The sequence below is a fragment of the Alligator sinensis genome, unplaced genomic scaffold (genome assembly GCF_000455745.1).
Source record: "Alligator sinensis unplaced genomic scaffold, ASM45574v1 scaffold559_2, whole genome shotgun sequence".
Lineage (NCBI taxonomy): Eukaryota > Metazoa > Chordata > Crocodylia > Alligatoridae > Alligator > Alligator sinensis.
Genome location: NW_005842046.1, coordinates 1,069,874 through 1,081,313, shown reverse-complemented (window position 1 = coordinate 1,081,313; position 11,440 = coordinate 1,069,874). Strand labels below are relative to the sequence as shown.

General features: G+C 42.2%; 1 long non-coding RNA gene across 1 annotated transcript in view; it reads left to right on the top strand.

Moving 5' to 3' along the window:
• The window catches only part of LOC102372144, a 13,140-nt gene extending 9,311 nt beyond the window's left edge, over positions 1-3,829 (top strand). Inside the window, exon 3 of the long non-coding RNA XR_323712.1 lies at positions 3,442-3,829. This is a non-coding gene — a long non-coding RNA (uncharacterized LOC102372144). The remainder of the gene's footprint in view (positions 1-3,441) is intronic.
• Positions 3,830-11,440: the final 7,611 nt, after the last annotated feature.

Genomic DNA, 11,440 nt, shown 5'->3' with positions numbered 1-11,440 from the left:
GTTCAGGGGTTGGATCAGGTGACCCAGAGGTCTCTTCCAGTCCTATGCTTCCTTGAGTCTATGAACTCTGTGGCAGGTCCCCAGAGCAGGTCCCTCCTGTGCACTGAATGGTGCAGGGGTCTTGTAGAAAAAAAACAGCTTATGCTAATATAATAAAAGATCCCATCATAATGCATATGCATCGTAGGGCCCAGTTAAAGTTAGGACAAGCTTAAACTTGGCATTTCGTTAGCAAAGAGGGTGCACTTGGAGTGGAGCCCATGCTGGGGGCAGATGTGGGTGGCCAGCTGCAGACTAGGGCAACCTGCCATGCTGCCCTCCCCCTGAGACCTCCATGGCCCAGCATGGGTACCCAACATGGCAGGGCAGAGCAGGGCAGGGAAGCTTGGTGCTGCCGCCATGAGCCCCGTACCACCCTGGTGAGGCGCCACCTGGTAGCAGCAAGGGGCACAACTCTGCACTGCTGCTTCCAATTAAAGTTTGCCATTTAGTTCTTCTAATTAATGTATGTCTTTGTTTATTAAACCTAATGATCACTATATACTGCAGTGAATTAGCTGCATCGGCTCAAGCGGCAGAGGTCTGGCCAGTTGATCTAAAACTTCCAGTCTTGCTGAAGAATCATTTCGGAAAGCAGTTAGGCAGACAGACAGACACTACATCAGAAGAACATTATCAACATTGCAAAATTAAGCCCTCTCTGCTAATGAAACACCAAGTTTAAGCTTGCCCTAACTTGAACTGGGCCCTACGATGCATATGCATTATGATGGGATCTTTTATTAGATTATCATAAACTTGGATTTGTTGGGTTTTTTTAAATCGGAGCATTTGCAATTGTTGAACAGAGAAAACCAGGATTCCTGCTTATGGTTTGTCTGATTTGGGCAGGTTTTTGTAGAGATGACAAAAGCCGCTACCATGATAAAAAAACCCCCAAAAACGCCACTGTCTTTGCAAACGCACTGAGGCCAGTAGAGCCGTTTCACGGAAAAGCTCACCAGATTATTTTTGTTTAACCTGCGTAAGGCAATGCATTTTCCTAACCTCATTCTCCAAAGCAGAAACTGCCAATCTCCAATGGATAGCCACCACATAAAATTTCATCCTCCCCTGCCATTCACAGCCAAAACTCCCTGCGTCTTGTAGCTTGTAGTGCTGGCAATGAAATACCGAGCAACGCATGTCCTGTGCCATAAGAAACCCAAAAAATGTGCCAGATTAGCAGAGCACAACCCTAGGTCCAGCTAGCCTTTTACACTCCTTTTGTGCCTTTTCCTCAACCATGTTACCGTCAGAAATGTTTGAGAAGTTGTGATGCGCGTCAGCTCTTGCAGCTATGTGAGCTATCCAGTTGTTGCACATCTGTTACCATTTCTCAGTGGCGAAGATGCTGCTCTATGCCTGTTCTAGAGGGTTACGCACCGGCTTCTGCATAGAGCAGCATCTTCGCTGGGTGATTTAAGGACAGGCCCATAGTTAAGTCAAGAAAACATACACATCGACTTGCTTCCAAAGCATGACAGAAAGGACCAGATTTCCAAAGTGAGCAGCATCTGGCTGTGTGCACGTGCATTACCAATTTATATTTTATTGCTGTCGCAGTCATTAGTTTCCTGATCTGTTGGTGCTCATGTAGTTCATAATAATGCGCTCTCCTCTTTTTTTGTCTTTTTTGTTCTTCTCTGGACCGTTGCTTTCCATGGGCTAGAAAAGGTGAATTGTCTGTCTCTGAATGGGTGATATCATATGCCAGATCATTAGCTGATGTGAATTGGTATCATTTCTTTTGGCTTCGGTGGAGCTGTAACTTTCAATGACATTATCATAAATATCATTAGGATTAGTATGAAAGGCCCACGAAACGTTTTGTCAAAACAGTGACTGGTGTCAATGAATTTCCTGTCTTAAAAAAAATTGCAGGGGGGGAAGGTGGAAAGGTTGGAAATTATTATAATATCCCATGTCTAAATGCAAACCTTCAATTTGTCACCTCCAAAATTACATTTTCATTTTCAAAATTTCAGTGAATAATGAGTAAAAAGAAAACATGTTAAGATTATTTTCAATCTTGATTAGTCTGCTCTGACTTTTTTGCATTTTTAGTTTGAAAAATGCACTCGTGGTTTTGTGATTGTGATCTAGGATAGTAAATACATATATTTAAAATCTCATAAACTTTCATAGAGTGGGAAATCTGCTTCCCACCCATCCCAGGTCTAGGTCTTCTATTCATATTGCTTATAGTATACAAATGAAGAGCTGTATGGAAAATGTTCAGGTCAATGGTTACCCATTGACCAGCCCACTCTGAAGCAGAGTACAATACAAACAAGGCACAATTCTCTTGGGTTCAGTAGGACCTGGTGGTTTATAGTTAATTCTTCAACATAAATGTTAGCTTGGTCACGGCACTCTGTATCTTAAGAACACAACAGATGTCTCAGAAAGTATAATACCCAAACCAAGGGCATTTTTTTTTCTTCCCTGTCGGGTTGGCATGTCCTGTTCCATATGTCAAGGCAGATGTAAGAACTGCTCTCTTTTCCAAGCAGACACAATTCTTGTTGTCCATGAGTCCAACTGACCCACCCAGCTTCCTGGTTGGAACAACATTCATGAGTTGGCCCAATAAGTTATCCTTTAAGAGGGCCAATCCAAGGCCCAGTGAAATCACTGACCATCTGTCCACTGATTTCAAGGGAAGGAGGTGGATATGGTCCATAACTTCTAATTATTTTCTTTCTGTTGCACTCTTTCATTCTCCTCTGTTCTAGCCAACTCTTTGACCGTCTGTATTTGAGTATATCAGGGACATATGGTACAAATCAACTGCCATGCAGCTGAACAGTCTTATACAAGGTTACACCCAAGAGGCATCCTGAAGTCCACGGGACATGAGAAACAGAAAACTAGCAAATCAGTTAATAAGCATGACTTTGGTCTCCCGTTTATTCTTTCATCAAGTTCCCTAATTTATTTTTCAAAGACCTTTAGGGAGTTTTAGCAAAGGCAGCAATATCATCTGCAATTTGGAAGCGATTGGGTGTCTGTAAGTTTGGGTTTCTCTTTTATGTTCATGTCAGAGTCTTCTCTTGGGGAGTTGCAAAGCATTCGGGTATATTTTTTGGGACAGTGTAGCCTCATTTATGACTCACTTGAAGTTTATGGACTCAAATGTTTGACTCGCACATGAAAGTTTTTTGATTTTCCATTCTGCTGGGGAGAGACTGAGAAAGGAGTAAAAGCTGTGGAAACATTTGAATGCAGCAAGTAAGACTAGAGAAACGGGTCTTCTGGGGTGGTTCTGTACCACTGTCCTCTGACATAAGCATTGTCTTAAGCAATCCCGGGAGGAGCATCACTGCACAAAAAGTAATCCTATGATGGTATCAGTCTGGTGCAGAGGACTTGTAACCACATGCTTTGCTTTCCACCTAGGACTGCAATGATGAAGGGAATATGGACTACGCAGAGACGCCATGGACATGATACTTCTACATCCTACTGTGATTACAGCTGGGTTGTTGAGTTGCTGATATAAATTAAAACAGTGCCTAAGTTGTGCTAACCCACCACACTGGGACTTGTGCAAACTGTAGCACTAAGAGAGTGCTGAACTTTATTAGCTTTGCATGTGTGGCCCCATATATACGCAGTGTGATTTGATTTAATATAGTATATCAAAACTGTTGCTAGAGTAAGTTGTTTCAGTATATAAAGGACACCATTTGCACTTGTCTTACTTTAGCAGGCTTCTTCTTGCTCTAGTCCATAACTCAGGCTTCCTTTACTTAGTTAGCCATTTGTAAACCCACTGAGAAAACACAAAGAGGGAAAAAAATGAAACCAATGACAAGTCTCCAAAACAGTTAAATTTTGTGTCAAATCTGTTGCTAAAATGTATTCATCCCTAGTGGTGGGTATTAATGAAGACTGGTTCCAGGATACTTGTATGTATTTCCTGCACTCCTTTATCATTCTCGCTCAGCCTATCTATAGCCAACTATGGATGTGGCATAGAAGGTGGCAACCAATTTGTACCAATGTGTTGCATATTCTGTCTTCTTCATTGCTGCAGGTTTTCCCTTCGCACTTCCATAGATGAGACACAAGTCTACTGAACACACCAGGAAGTGCTAAATGTTAAGAGTGGTAGCATTGAGAAACTTTTTATAGACTACGCAATTAAAGTCACAGGAGGGGACCTGCAGGAACTATAGTATTGACCTTTGATTTTCACTGTCCTATTAACTTTCTAAGGACTTGGGAAACTTTATGCCTTGATGGTTTAAGACGATAAAGTTACCAGAATAACAGAGAAATAACAACAAATGTCCAGGTTCCTCAAAAGAAAAGGGGTATATACAAATTAAATTAGACCATGCAAGACGTGAGACAGATTTCCATTGAGTCTATTAGCTACAAAACCAGTGGTTGAAATATAGGTCCTCTTTTTCTTTGCTTCTCTGTGTTTTCAGATTGATTTTTTTTAACATTCTGTTATGTTTTTTGCCTCTGTTTTCTGTTAAAGATCAAGGTTTAAAAGGCCAGTTCTCAGCTGCTTAATACCTTTATTTCATCTTTACTCATGTCCCATCTTCATACCAGGACACTGCGCCATTGCTCCCAGCAGAATTCAGACATTGGTTCTGCATTGGGCCAACACAAGAATGGGTTAATGATATGACCTGAGATGAAGTCATTGCAATTAAAATAAAGACTGTAGAGTAGCAGGCAGGCTAGCACTATGTAGCCAGCCCATGGAGAAGTTAAGATGTGATGTCTGGATTTCCTGTTGGGTCTTCATTGCTGTAGGCTCTGCTTCCCTGTGCTTCAGTCGTACCTTCCCATTGAAGAGAAGCCCACCATGGGCTGCAGTCAGCTTCATCCTAAAACACTGGCCATATTAATGTCATGAATCAGGGAAAGATTCTCCCACATCAGGAAATAATTGGGAGAGAAAGAAAAGTACAAAGGAAGAAGCAGGATTACAGCTGTGGTAGGAGCAAGATCCCTGGAAGGAATCAGGGCTTGGAAAATTACCATTTGCTGAAAAATAAATGAGAAAAGAGCTGCCCTATCCCAGGAAAAAAACCCTAAACAATGCATTTTAATGAATTGGTTTAATATGTGAATTCCAATGATGAAGGTTTCTTCTTCCCTAATGATTGCATCAGGGGTTTATGCACCTTTTTGTTTCCTGCCACAATTGATAATCAAAGGCCACCTTAACTGGTATTAAAATGGTTTACGTGCTAGACACAAATCATTTTTTAGTATCTTCTAAGCCAGTGTCATGGAGAGCTGATTCCATTTATTTTTTTAATGCCTCTTTATGTGCTTACTGCTCAGGTACACATTATAGTAAATCCACACAGTTAACTCTCTTATCTATTGTCATATCAATATTACAAAAGGAAATGCCAAGCCATACTTTTGTAAACTTGTGTGCCTGACCTTAATCTCTTCCATTCATATTTTGGACACTGAATTGAAAAAAAAGTAGTCTGATCGCTAGAAAACCAGTGCTCCTACAAATCCCACTGAAGTTAACAAAAGCTTCAGGTTCTCATGAACTTCGAATAGCTGGTCATTATTACGTCGTTTCCTGACTTCATGTAGCCAGTTCTAAAGCATTATGATGTGCTTACTGCATAGTTCTGTATCCAGTATGAAAATTTCCCTAATCCATTGGGTGCAATACTTGAGAAATGAGTCTTCTCCAGACATTCCCTAGACAAATCCATGAGAACGGCAAAAATAATCTCATAAGAATGAGATTTCAGTCTGGTTCAGTTGTCTGAGTTCTTGGTCCACTCCTGTCATTGGGGATTACAATGTAAAATATTGTTGTGCTAGATATGAAAGGTGATCTCATGTAAATCTGATTAAGATGAACTTTAATGCTGAGTTCTGAGTACATCGCATTGATTTTTTTTTTCTGTCTGGAATTAATCAAGAATGTATTTATTTCCAGTGGATTTGTAGCTAGAGACTATTATCAAAGAACAGTAGTTATTTTAAGAAGGGCAAGACAGAGGTCAGGTGAACTTTTTAATTTTTTGTTGTTGTTGTTGTTGATAGTGCTGCTGAATCAGGAATTTTAGTTGCACTGATTAGACTCGTTTTGGAGTGTAAAGAAATAGTAAATAAGGATCTTGCACAAAGTTCTGAAAAGCAAATTTAACTGCTGACATATGGGGATGCAGTTTGCAACACAGCTTGTGGTACAGAGGCTTGTATTCCAAATTGTTCCCCGTTATAGAAGTTTCTTTTGGTGCGCTACCAAAAAATTGAATAAAAAGTCAGTTGAAGACAGAAACACTTACATTAGAGTAATAAAAGCTATGATTTTTTCTTCTAGATCTTTTCATCTACATCTGAATTGTCTTCCTTTAGATTTTTTAATAAAAGGTTGTTTCCCCTGAAGTCAAGCAAGCCAAGGGCTCTGTACTGGAAATGCAGAGCCTACTGACCTCATCTAAGCACTGTTATATCTGGTAACCAAAAGAAGCTCAGGACTAGAAATCAATGGATCAAAGTTAGTGTGTTGAGAATTAGATCTAATTGGTGAAGAAATGAATGAGGATGGTTGTTTTGACCATCATGACTTTTGGAGGCCTAGAGGACAGGCAGATGGGAAGGAGCAAGCTTGGCCAGCATGGCTGTCATCCTTGCTGTCCCCCAGACCCTGAGAGCCACCATGGCACTGTTGGGTCCTGCTTCTCAAAGATCTCCTGATAAGACCAAGCCAAAGAGGCACTGCCCTACTGGCTCTTGCTCAATCCTGACCACCATCTATAATATGAAACGGGGGTTCCTGCTGTCACACCCCTCCACTTCATTTCTTCTTTTCTTATCTCGTATTCCAACTTCTTTTTTATTTTTAAAGTATCTGGCTGACTTGCCTTGGCAAGCTTTTGAAAAACCTTGTTATGAGCCTGTGACCAGAGACAGCTAAAGGCAAGGTCACCAATGGTACAAGTTAGCCAGGCCTTGAAGTGACTGGAAGGCTGCATGTTTGCTAGCAGGGATTGTAAAGAAGCTGCATTTTGTATTGTTTTTGCTCTCTCCCCATGATGCTTCCATACATTTGTCTTATTTTGTCTTCAAATTAACACGATGGGGCACCCCTCCTCCCTACCCACCACAAAACAATCTCTCACCAACAACAACAGACAGCTGCAGCTAAGTTGCAGCAAGTCTTTCTCCCCTTTTCCTCAAAAGGAATCATTGTATTATCTTTATTACCCTCTAAAACATAATCCGTATGCTTCTCCTTAAAAAAAACTTTCTTCAGCGGAAAAGGAGGAGAGTAAAGGATGTCATTCAATTGAAAGCCTTCCTTCCTTACTTTCCATGTAATGATTTTTTCTTTTAGATCCTTTAATCTAGATCTTCATAGATTTCATAGACATTTGAGGCTCGAAGGGACCTCACGAGATCATCTTCCTTCTCTTGATCTTTTAATAAAAGGTTGTTTTCCTTGGAGCTAAGCAAGCCAAAGTTTCTGTACCAGAAATGCTGAGCTTTGCTAATGCGGCAAATGCTGTACATTGTCAGGATGATTTAAACTCTTTATCAGGGTCTGGCAGCTTATGGCTCGGGATCCAGATTCGTCCCACAAAGTTATTCAGTTTGCAGAGCTGGGGAGCTTCTATTCTACAGTGTTTTGGCAGCAGGAGGTAGGGGAGGGAGGAGCGGGGGGACTTTGGCAACAGGGACCTTCTCTCACGTAGTGACCAGGTAGAGGGGAGAAGCAGCAGGAGTACAGGCTTTCCTCGATTTATGCGGTACGTGTGTTCCTGGAGAATGGTGCATACATCAAATTCACATAAAGCAAACCCACTTTACAATGTAATAAATAGGGATAGCTTCCCACAGCAGGGAGGGAGGGAGAGAGGGTGTGAGGCTGGGACTAGGGAAGGGGCAGGGGGAGGGGTACTGCTCCCGGGGCTGCACAAGGCAGCAAAGCAGAGGGAACAGAGTGGCACTCCCCCTCAGCCCTGGCTGTAGCAGTCCCAGGAGTGGCTGATGACAGCTGCCTGCAGCCACTGGGCTGCACCGTGCTCCTCCTGTCCTCCCATGCCAGGCGGTGCAGGGTGCAGCATTCACCCTGACCCATGCTGGAGCAGCCCCGGGGACAGCCAACACAAGCTGCCTGCACCAGGGCATGGCACAGCCCAGGAGCAGAGGTGAGTGGGGACAGGTGGAGCCCAGGCACAGGGGGACAGGTAGAGCATGGTGCAGCCCAATTGCTCTGGGCAGCTGGTGCTGGCCACTGCCAGGGACGCTGCAGCTGGGGCTGGGGAGAGTGGGGCCACAGCTCGTTCCCCTCCCCACACAGGGAGCATCTATGCTGATCGCATAAGGTGAATTTACCATGCATATAATGAATGATGGGTCTAAATATGCTCATTGCATAAGAGCGAATTCGCATATAGAGAGCCCGCATAAATCGAGGGAAACCTGTACAAAGAAAGGTGTCTGTGGCTGTGGCAGTGTGGGCTGTGCTGGAAGTGGCCCGTGCTCAGAGGTAGGCTCTGTCAAAACAGTCCCCACCCCCAAAGAGTCGCTCGCCCCTGCCCTAGGCTCTCTGGGATCATTTAGTCCATTGAAATGAACACCACAAACCAAGTCCGCTTCATGACACACCTGCTGAATGTCAACGAAACTTGGGTTGTTAACTTCGTTAGCCTCCTTTGAACATCTCTGCTGGATGACTATGGAGCTTAAAACCACCCAATAGGCATAACTGCAGTGCCGTGCAGTGCCAAAAGAATGGTTTCATCTTGGTAGAAAAAGTTTGCTCTAAAAACAAGAGCAGCAGGATTCTCAAGCACCCCGAATATCATGGATCAAACAGCCCCACGATAGCCCTTTGATTTTCCTCAACAACTTGGTTAGCTTTCAGTTAACAAAAGAAAAGTCCACAGAGCTTTAGGGAATAATACAGCAGTCTAAACAGCTTCTCAAAGTTGCTTCTCTGCACAGCCGTGTCTCCTGACTGCTCAATTAAATGTGGGTGCAAGTTAGAAGTCTTTTCATCTCCACCTCAGGCCAACAAGAACATGGAAGGCACCTGGGGCCAGATTTTTGAAGGAGCCCTAAATAATTCATATCATTATTGATCAGATCCAGTTTCCACTGAGGTCAGTGGGAATAAATCGGTGAGGTCTGACTAGGGGCATTTAAGCAGAAATAATTAACCTTAGCTAGTAGACTAACCCCTGGCTGAAAGCATGCATCTAACAATTATAAATATTACTAAGAGCTGAGGTTTAATGGTAAGAAATGAGGTAAGCTATACCAGCTTCTTTGTCAGAGATTTTGCAATCTTGACTTTCCCCTAATAATCCGCTGCTAATTTTTCTATCTCCATCTCATTTTTATTAGTTTCAACTATCAAATTAAAATAAAATGCATGCAACCTAATAGACATTTTAGTTGGTCGTCTCCAAATCCATATATTCCTTACTCTGACTCATAAAGTTCCTGAGCTTGAAGCAAGCTGTTCACTGTTTTGAGCACACACAGACAACAAAATTGGTTTCCCCAGCTTCCTCTGAGTTCACCTGATCCTTTTGTCTTCCTTACAGGTCATAGGTAGCTGGAAATGTAGCATTCACCTAAAAGTCATAATTCAGGGATATAAAATCCTGTCCCTGCCATCAACACTAGGTAGGCTAAGGCTGTTGCTGAACTACCACTGAATTCAGAAATGGTGCTCCACGGACACCTAGCAGATGGGCATCTTTCATCCTGAAAACAAAATATTGCCAAGGTTTGGTTTGTGACAGACACGTCTACTGGCTGGAATCAGAATAGATCCCTAGGGTTTATCAGCTGCCTTTTACTTCTAAAAACTAAAAGAAAGTCTACCAAAATTGTTCATGCTCCCAAAATTAGGCCAGTAATTTCACAACGAAAAGACCCCCTTCTTTTGAGGGTTGTTCCCACAAAGACGCAATCAAATCATCTATGCTTTGAAATGAAAAAAAAAAAAAAAGAAAAAATCTCATAATGTGACTAAATCCCCCCCAGCTCTCTCTTATTGCTAAGGATTTCCCTGCTAAAGGACACAGAAAGGGCACCTGGAATATGAAATCGAGCAGCCCGCAGCAACCAGCAGGTTTGCAGCATGTCTCTATGGGTTTTCCCTAGATGGGCACGTTAACGAGTTATCCCAAGGTAATCCAGGGTGTGAACTTAAAGGCTAAGTACAGACAACGGGAGGTTAAACTGGGTTTAAAATGGCCACCTGATTTAAATTTAGCTTGTCCCGATGCCATCCTTACACTTACAGACTGGTCTCAGTGACAGGCAGTCAGACTAAACCTGTAACTAAACAGAAGTTCCTTGCACACAAACCGGTTTAAGTTAAACCTGGATCTACGTCGTTTTTGACTCATTCGATTTAGGTCAAACCGGAGCATGGAACTTCTGCCCACGATCCCAACAAAAATGCCCCAGCTACTTCATGGTACCTATGCGTATTCCTACTCCTTGGTAAATGTGAAGTAGTTTCAGCCCAGATTAGATGAATATTCAGAAGTTCGGCATTTTATCCAAGCTACTGAAATCCTTTAAATTCTGCAAATTAGGCCAACAATTTCACAACAAAATGCTCCCTGCTACCTCTGTCCCTTGACAGAAATACTACTGGACCAGGCTCTTAAGCACTGTATCAGCTTTTCTGGTTCTGATTCTGGCTGGGATGCAGAATTGTGAAAAAAAAGACAAATACAAGGGGAGGAATAAAAACCCCGTTCACTATCAGATTGTTGCAGTGGTCAGGAAAGTTTCCTGTCAGACTCCATAATAGAAAATCGGTTGGTCTGAATCAGATTTGCCCACATCTGTATATAACCATCGTTTGTTCCTCTCTGATAAAATATCTCTTAGTGAATTTAATAAAGCTGTCATGCTGCGTGCTGCCTGGGCAAAAATTATGTATCCTGCAAGCTATTCATAAGCTACTCTATCACCACATCATGCACTGTGTGTCAGCTGCAGCTACAAATGATTATTTTGTTCAGTTTGTTTAATCTGTTCATAAACTCAATGTGGTTTTAATGAACAGAGCAACACATTGCTGAGTCAGTACAGAACACACGGAAAATAGTGCAGAGGGATTGAGAAATATTTACTTTTTTGTCAGCCCAGCTTGATTTTTTTTTTTTTTAACTCTCCTAAAGGTTCTGGCTTTCTATTCATATACACTTCCCATACCAAAACCATTCAGTAGTCCTAGAGGTAGTTTCTTAAGACAATGCTTAGATACTTTAAAATGTAGAACTTATCATACGATGAACCTGACTGCTCTTGCTTCTACACTGCCAATAAGACAAAGTCTAAAATAAAAAGGATCAGACCAATTTATTTTCTTCCACTGCCTGAAGTGGGATTACAAGAGGAATGAAATTGGCCCGTTATG